Genomic DNA, 8,691 nt, shown 5'->3' on the forward strand with positions numbered 1-8,691 from the left:
AAAAAAAAAAAAAAAGAAATTGTTTTTTTGGAGCAACTCCCATCTGCATTATCAGGAAATCAACAGTTCAGTTCCATTTCACAGGTCAGCAGCGGCAGCTCCATCCATTCCCAAACACTTCACAAATATACCAGCAGTCTAGTTTAGTAGTGTCGGGATAGCAGCAGTGGTGGCTCGACCTAGCAGGAACAGCCAGGCCTCGGCTGGATCAGCACGAGTCAGTAGGAGGGTTAAGACCACCAGGGCTAGAAGTTCTCAGCTGTGTCTCTCTCAATGAAGTAAAGATCAGCAAAGACTCAAGACCAGGAAACACTGCACAGTTAGCTCTGTAAGCAAGCCCCCCCCCCCCCACAGTCTGTTGAGTCCTATTTATACTCCCTTCAAACATTCCGTATTCTCCACGATCTTGCTTCACCATATCTTGCCTCAGTATGTGAGTTTGTCTTAGCAAAATTTCACGTAAGTCTGTGTCAGCTGACAGCATCCTGTCAATTAACCTGAGTCTGAGAAAGTGGCAAGAAGCTACCAGCCCACCACTAGAAGTTTTTTGGTGAGTTTCTCTCTATAGAGTCACGACAAAGGGAGCTCAACAATGCATGTAAGGCAAACCAGTACATGCATCCTTTAACATGCTTGCTTTAGCAAAACATCCTTTCTACCTGTATCCACTTCAGCAAAGTGATCCTTCACAAATGTGCTTTAGCAAAATATGATCCAACACAACTGACACTCTTAAAGAACCCTTAAGTTTCTACTTGAGGAACCCAACTGGGTCCTCAACAAGAACAACAAGCATGCCGGTGGTGGAACAACACCTTTAGTCTCAGCCCTTGGGAGCTAGAGGTAAGCAGATCTCTGAGTTCAAGGCCATCCTGGTCTTCAGACCAAGTTCCAGGATAGCCAGGACTACACAGAGAAACCATATTTAAAAATAAAACAAAACCAAACCAAACAGGATATTGCATTCATGGATGGCTGAGAGAATGGAATAGTCAACAAGATAGGAAATAGAGCCCTGTAGGAGAATACAAACATGGTTAAAAGGGAAGGCTGAATCCTAAGGTCACCGGAGAACAAGAAGGTGGATGGAGGGTAAGGAGGGCTGGACAGACATCTCAGGACAGGTCATAAATAACCTCAGGGATCACTGAAACAGTCTCGGCTGCCACTGCCTCTTCCTCTCTCCGTTTTTGCCTTTTCTGCTTTTAAAAAAAGATTTATGTATGTGAGTATACTGTCACTGTTTTCAGACGCACCAGAAGAGGGCATCAGATCACATTACAGATGGTTGTGAGCCATCCTATAGTTACTGGTAATTGAACTCAGGAACTCTGGAAGAGCAATGTTCTTAACCACTGTGCCATCTCTCCAGCCTTTTTTTTAACTTTTAAAAGCATTTCTCCTGTTTGAATGTATGTGGAGAAGCAAAGTGCCATAGTGCATGTGTATGACTCATAGAACAACTTTTGGAAGTTTGTTCTCTCTTTTCACTGTGTGAGTTTCCAGGATCAAACTCAGGGCTCCAGGTAGGTTGCCTGATGGTCTCTGTATTTGGTGTTCTGCTTGCTTTAAAGTCCCCAGAAACACACCTTTCCTTCCCTCTCAGTCTCTGCTACCAGGAGCCTGCTTTCTGTTGTTGTTGAGGAGGTTGTTATTGTTATTATTTGGTTATTTTAGAGACAGGGTCTCATTATGTAGCTCTGGCTCAGCCCTAGAACTCATCATACAGATCAGGGTAGCCTCGAATTCACAGAGATCCTTTGCTTCCTGAGTGCTAAGTTAAAGGCATGTACTACCATGCTGAGCCCAAACGTTTTTTTTTTTTTCTTCGAGACAGGGTTTCTTTGTATAGCCCTGGCTGTCCTGGAACTCACTCTGTAGCCCAGGCTGGCCTCGAACTCAGAAATCCACCTGCCTCTGCCTCCCAAGTGCTGGGATTAAAGGCGTGCGCCACCATCGCCCGGCGAGCCCAAACGTTTTATGATTTATTTTTATGTAGAGTGTTTGCCTACATGTATGTCTGTATACCATGTTATATATCTGTTGAGCCAACTCTCCAGCTCTTTAAAACAGCAGATTTAGCTACTTTATCTTTTAAAACAATAATTACATTTTTATTTATCCATTTTGTGTGTATGGAGTAGAAGATGGGGTGGCATGCAGGGTTCATAGTGCCCTGTGGAGTAGAGGATGGGTGGCATGCAGGGCCATAGCGCCCCTATGGAGATCAGAGGACAACTTGCAGGAGTTGGTTTTCTCCTTCCACTCTGTGGATCCTGGGGGTCAAATTCCAATGGTCATGCTTAGCAGTGCTTTTACCTTGTGCCATTGTGTCAGCCTCTCAGCTGGTTTGTCTTTAAACATGCCTCCTATGTGGATGCCTGCCAGAGTCTTAGAGCTCTCTCAAGGGAGTTGCAAGGAGTGAGCATTTCCCAGACTGTCTCCTTCTGGTCCAGGCTTAGGAGCTGGCCTCCATAGCTGCAGCGGCTTAGGAGTTGGCCTCCATAGCTGCAGCGGCTTAGGAGTTGGCCTCCATAGCTGCAGCGGTTTAGGGCTTGAATCTGAATCTGGAATTGCTGTCTGAATTTTGAGGAGGGACACAAGAGTAGTAACTATAGGTGGAAATCTATCAGTGAGACATAGGAAGAAGTAAGGACACGCCTGGAGAGGCTGAGGTAGGAGGATCTGGGCTATATAGTGAAACCCTTTCACAGTAGTGTAAGAGTGGCTGTCTATCCATCCATTTGTGGTGGGTTTCAGGTTTATAGTAGGCTTGAGTGCCTTGTATGGAATGGTCTTTGAGTTTATGGCAAGAACGGGCTCTGATGTGCCACAGAGCCATGAGGGAGGCTATCATGAGTCCTCTTGGAGGTGTACTGTGTTTTCATGTATACCTTGGACTCTCCTGTATGCTGAGAGGAGTCAGAGTAGAGACAGTAAGGACTTGCTGAGACAGAATACTCTGAAGGCTGGAGAATGTGACACGGATGGGATAGTCTAGGTGGCCATCTGTCCTCCAAGCAGGAGGGTCTCTGGTGACTGGTGTTAGTTTTCAAGGATGCCTTGTCTTTCCCTGTTCTGAACTCTAAGTGTGTCCTTTGATGTCCCCACTCATTTTTCTGCTTAGATTCCATAGTCCACTCAGACTTGCATTCTAGATTACTAACTCATGCCCAACTGGACTCTGGCTGTGCACAGTTCACTAATGCTAAGGTTGCCAGCCAGCTTGTTCCATTAGCTGTCAGGATGATGACTTTGAAGCTTTTAAAAAAGTAACATGAGCCGGGCAGTGGTGGCGCACGCCTTTAATCCCAGCACTTGGGAGGCAGAGGCAGGTGGATTTCTGAGTTCAAGGCCAGCCTGGTCTACAGAGTGAGTTCCAGGACAGCCAGGGCTATACAGAGAAACCCTGTCTCGAAAAAAACAAAAAACAAAACAAAAAAAAAGTAACATGAAAGGGGGCTCTGGGGACTGAAAGCAGCCAGACTGGAGGAGGAAGTCCTTCACTAGACCACAGTAAACATAAAAACCCTAGAGGCAAGTCTCAAGTATGCTGGGCAGCCACCAGGGTCTGTGTTTAAACCTGCTTATGTGAATGAGTATACTCTAGCTGTACAGATGGCCGTGAGCCATCAAGTGTGTGGCTGCTGGGAATTGAACTCAGGACCTTTGTCAGCCCTGCTTGCTCTGGTGTAATTCACTGTAGCTGTCTTCAGACGCACCAGAAGAGGGCGTCCAATCTCACTACAGGTGGTTGTGAGCCACCATGTGGTTGCTGGGATCTGAACTCAGGACCTTCGGAAGAGCAGTCCGTGTTTTTACCTGCTGAGCCATCTCACTAGCCCTACACCTGCTTTCTTATGCAAAGTTTTGCTTGGCATGGTATGGGATCAATTGAGTTTGAAGCCAGTCTGGTCTACAGAGTGAATTCCAGGACAGTCAGGGTCACACAGAGAAACCCTGTCTCAAAAAAACAAAACAAAACAAAAAAATAACTTTATTGCAAAACAAAACAAAACAGCAACTTAGAAAAAAAAAAATCACACCCTGAAATTAACCAGACCCAAAGTCTATAGATCTCAATCAACTATTATACAGTTAGAATAGGCATTCACTGATAAGTATATTTTTATGTGCTTAGCAGTTTGAAGCTATGGTAGTGAGAGTGGAGGCTGGATTCAAATGTAGAAGCCTGTGCTTCCCTCCTAGATGTTCTACTTAACAAATATGGAGTGATGAGCAGGAGTGTGTGGGCTGACACCAGGCATCATCTGAAGAACATGCATCTGAGATGCACGGGCTCTAGGGCCTTTATCAGCTCCTTACTCAGGAAGGACCAGGAAGCCTTGTTTGTTTTTTAGGGCTGGAAAGATGGCTCAGTGGTTAAGAGCATGTACCCCTTCCAGAAGTTCAGTTCCTAGCACTCACATCAGGTAATTCACAACCACCTGTAACTCTGTCTCCAGGGCTACCCGATTCTTCTGGCTTCCACAGGCACTAACACTCACATGCATGTACCGCACCCCAGAATAAATAAAATATAAGATCCTAGGAACTTAGTGTGTGTCATGTGATAAGTCAGAAAAAGTTTTAAGAAGAAGTGAAGGAGTCAAGTGAGCAAATAAGGGAATGAAGAGTGTGCCTGGGACTTAAGAAACATGTACAGACCACATTATTGTAGGAAGGGACCGAGCCCTGTTGCTTACATGGAGGGACTTAATGTCCGAGAAACTTTGCATAAGAAAGCAAGTTTAAACACAGACCCTGGTGGCTGCCCAGCAGGTCTGATATTTATGCTCACCACCCACAAACCAGATACTTGTTTGTGTGCTGGGGGAGGAGCTCTGGTCCCCTGTGGCCATTTGCCTCTTTGTAATGTGTCAGTCTTGCTTTTTACAGGCACCTGGAGCTCAGGAGGGGAAGAAATAAGGAGCTAAATAGCATGGCTTCAAACCCTAGGGGTCTCAGGAAGTTATGCTTCCTGGGACCTGTCTTCCTCATCCCATCCAGATAGCTTGAGGGTTGCCTTCACCTTTTCCAGACCCCCTAGCCTGGCTTCTGGGAAGAGGAGGGAGCATAGGGACTGTGAAATAACTTGAAGGGCTTGCTGTTGTTCTTAAGTCTCTGCAGCACACTGGAGGTGGAGGAAGTGGGTGGAAGGACCGCAGCTTCTCTGCTTAGACATCTGTTAACATTTTTGCCTATCTTTGGGCTGTCCCTCTCTTCCAGCTGTTAGTAGATTATGAGCACAGATCCTTTTGTGATTTTGCTTGTCTTGAGGCCAGGTCTTGCAGTGTCACCCAGCTGTCCTCAAAATTGAGATCCTCCTGCCTGGATTACCCAGTGATTAGGATCACAAGCAAACATCATCACATTTGGCTGATTTATTTTGTTTGTTTGTTTGTTTAGTCCTGGAATTTACTCTGTAGACCAGGCTGGCCTCGAACTCAGAAATCTGCCTGCCTCTGCCTCCTAAGTGCTGAGAGTAAAGGTGTGTGCCACCACTGCCTGGCTTATTATATTTTTTTTATTAATTTTTTTTTCTTAGGCTAGGTGGCTCATGTCTTTAATCTCAGCACTTGGGAGGCAGAAGTAGGTGGATCTCTTGAGTTTGAAGACAGCCAGGCCTACACAGAGAAACCCTGTCTTGAAAAACCAAAAAAGAAAAAAACAAATTCATACAATATATTTTAATTACAATTCCCCTCCCCCAAACTCCTTCCAGATCCTCCCCACACATCCAAGAATAACATCAACAACAACAAGAAGCCCAAACAAAGTAGTGTGAGACAAAAAATTTTAAAATGTTCTGAATTCATTTTGTGTTTGCCACCTACTGCTGGGCATGAGGCATCCCCTGAAGTGTGGTTTATATACCCAGTGAGACTGTTGGAGAAAGCTAACTTTCCCGGTGGATGTCAGTTACAGATAGCTGCTTGGTTAGGTGTGGGAGCCTTTCCCACTCTCCCTCTCCCAGCACTGGGTCCCCATCTGCTTTGATGGCTGATTTTATTTAACTCAACTATTAAAGATTCCCTTTGGGGGCTGGAAAGATGGCCCAGCCTTGAGCACTGGCTGCTCTTCCCAAAGATCTAAGTTTATCTCTTAGCACCTAGAAGGTACCTCAGAACTGGCCACTACTCCAGCTCTGGGAGATCCAGCATCTTCTGACCCTGGTGCATTGTGCATATGTGGTGCATAGAAACATAAGCAGGCAAAATATCTAAACACATATAAATAAAACAAAACAGAAAACTCTTTAAACAACAATTACACCTTTTTAAAAAATAAAAGATTTATTATTATTATATATAAGTACACTGTAGCTGTCTTCAGACACACCAGAAGAGGGCGTCAGATCTCATTATGAGTGGTTGTGAGCCCTTATGGGTTGTGGGTTGCTCAGGTCCTTTGGAAGAGCAGTCAGTGCTCTTACCATCTTGCCAGCCCCAGTTACACCTTTTCATGCCTGGAATCATGGCATATACTTTTAATAACAAAACTCAGGCAGAGGCAAGAGGATCTTTGTGAGTTCAAGGTCAGTCTGGTCTACATAGCCAGTTTTAGGCCAGTCAAGGTTACATGGATCCTATATAATTAATAATATATAATAAATATAAGTAAATGTAAAATAAACAAAAGACACCTTTTCATGTCATCAAGTACAGAATAGATTATAGGGAACAGAAGAAGTCTTTAGTGTATTGACATGGGCAAGGACCAAAGCCTTGGACCCATGGGAAAGTGGTAAAGCCTTTTCCCATATGGGCTGGGCTCAGATTTCTTCCTCTGGTCTAAGTACTAGAGGGTTCACTAACTATTGACCAGTGTGGGCAAAATCTAGCAACTGTGCCTTCCTCTTCCTTGTTTACATCCTGAGACTGCTGTCCTACAGACTCCTCCTACAGAGATTACACACACACACACCTTTCCTTTCTTTCTTCCCTCAGTCTCTTGGTCAGTAAGCTTTGTGCTATGCACCAATAAGGGCTGAAATGTTTCACTGAGTGGTTGTATCATAGTGCATTTATTTCATATATTTAATCAATGCATCTCATGTTTAATTTTTTTCTTTTTCGAGACAGAGTTTCTCTGTATAACCTTGGCTGTCCTCACTCTGTAAACCAGGCTGGCCTTGAATTCAGAAATCCGCCTGCCTCTGCCTCCCAAGTGCTGGAACTAAAGGTGTGCACCACCACTGCCTGGCTCATGTTTAGTATTTTAAAGCTCCTATATCTCTTCATTTTTCCTTTTATCAGTAACATTTTATACTGTTTGATTCATTCCATACTTTTCTCGTTTATTTATTACCTAACTCCTTCCAATAGAATCCAAACTCCAGGGGACAGCTTTTCTTCTTAGTACTTCTCAGACCCTGTTTAGAACAGTTCTTGCAGGCTGGGTGGTGGTGGCGCACGCCTTTAATCCCAGCACGCACTTGGGAGGCAGAGGCAGGCAGATTTCTGAGTTCGAGGCCAGCCTGGTCTACAGAGTGAGTTCCAGGACAGCCAGGGCTACACAGAGAAACCCTGTCTCAAAAAAAAAAGCAAAAAAAAAAAAAGAACAGTTCTTGCATACACTTAATGCTTAAGCGTTGAGTGGTTGCTTTGTTTTGGGTGACTATACACACAGTGTTCTGGAACTTACATCTTTGCACCCCTCCCACTGTCACCTTATGAGAGAGTCTGAGCAGTGGAATAGCAGAGCTAGCGGATGTGCACATGGACCTCGCCAGTTCACGAAACCAGCTTCCCTCAAGACTGGTACATAGCTGTAATCCCAGCAGTCAGCTTGGAGACAGGAAGATTAAGAATTCTAGATTAGCCTCTGCACATTGCAGGTTCAGAATCTATCTAGGCTTTATTAGATGGCATCTAAAAACCAAAACAGAACAAATAAAAACCCCAAACAAATAGAAGAAGGTAAAGTTCAAGTTGGGTTAGCCTGGACTGCACAGTATGTTTGAAGCCAACCTTTCTCCAACTAAGCCAGTCTCAGACACACAAAAACAAAACAAAACAAAACAAAACACCATACTGTGCTTTCTTTCATACATGGTTTCTAGACTTTATATAGATACATAAAGTCATATATGTATATATAATGTGTAAGACTAATGAGCGTGGGTAAGAAATTGGAGGGTAGTGGTAGGGAATGTGTTCAGTATACAGATAGTACACTTGTGTGAAAATGTCCTATGTCATACAGTACCATGTATGATGAAGCACTCAAGGTTGTTGATTTTGAAACCGTGTTTCATTGTCTAGCTTGCTGACCTGGAACTCAATAAGTAGACCAGGCTGGCTTCCAACTCATGGAGATCCACTGGTTTCTGCCTCTTGAGTGGTGGACTTAAACGTGTGTACCAGCATGGTTGGTGGTTTCCCTGTGGTTCTAAGAACACTGAGTCTTGTGTTTCTGTGTGCTCTCCCAGACAGGTGGTAACATGGTTGCTAACACCTAACACCATGCTTCAGAATGTGATTGCTTAACCTTGGGTAAGTCACTCATCTTCCTGTGCCCTTCAGTTCTTCATGCTAAGGAAGGGTAATAATAGCACCTTTTTGAAGGGGTTTTATGAAGATCATCAGTTAAGTTAAGGAAAATGTTTAGTCTAGAAAGATCTGGAATTTATTGTTACGTCCAGAGTGGTTAAGTCTCGAGTCTTGATTTTTTTTTTTTTTTAATTTA

General features: G+C 44.2%; 1 protein-coding gene across 45 annotated transcripts in view; it reads left to right on the plus strand.

The window, feature by feature from the left end:
• LOC116099186 overlaps window positions 1-8,691 on the plus strand; it is a 74,269-nt gene that overhangs the window by 23,941 nt on the left and 41,637 nt on the right. For 36 of the 45 annotated variants that reach the window (XR_004122115.1, XR_004122117.1, XR_004122113.1 and 33 more), the window contains one exon: window positions 8,435-8,498. The exons of 7 other annotated variants lie outside the window; for them this stretch is intronic. The gene's annotated coding sequence lies outside the window, so the exon portion shown is untranslated. The remainder of the gene's footprint in view (window positions 1-8,434; window positions 8,499-8,691) is intronic. 2 more of the 45 variants (XR_004122127.1, XR_004122121.1) reach the window with 1 other exon arrangement.

This window comes from Mastomys coucha, unplaced genomic scaffold (genome assembly GCF_008632895.1).
Source record: "Mastomys coucha isolate ucsf_1 unplaced genomic scaffold, UCSF_Mcou_1 pScaffold20, whole genome shotgun sequence".
NCBI classification, from domain to species: domain Eukaryota; kingdom Metazoa; phylum Chordata; class Mammalia; order Rodentia; family Muridae; genus Mastomys; species Mastomys coucha.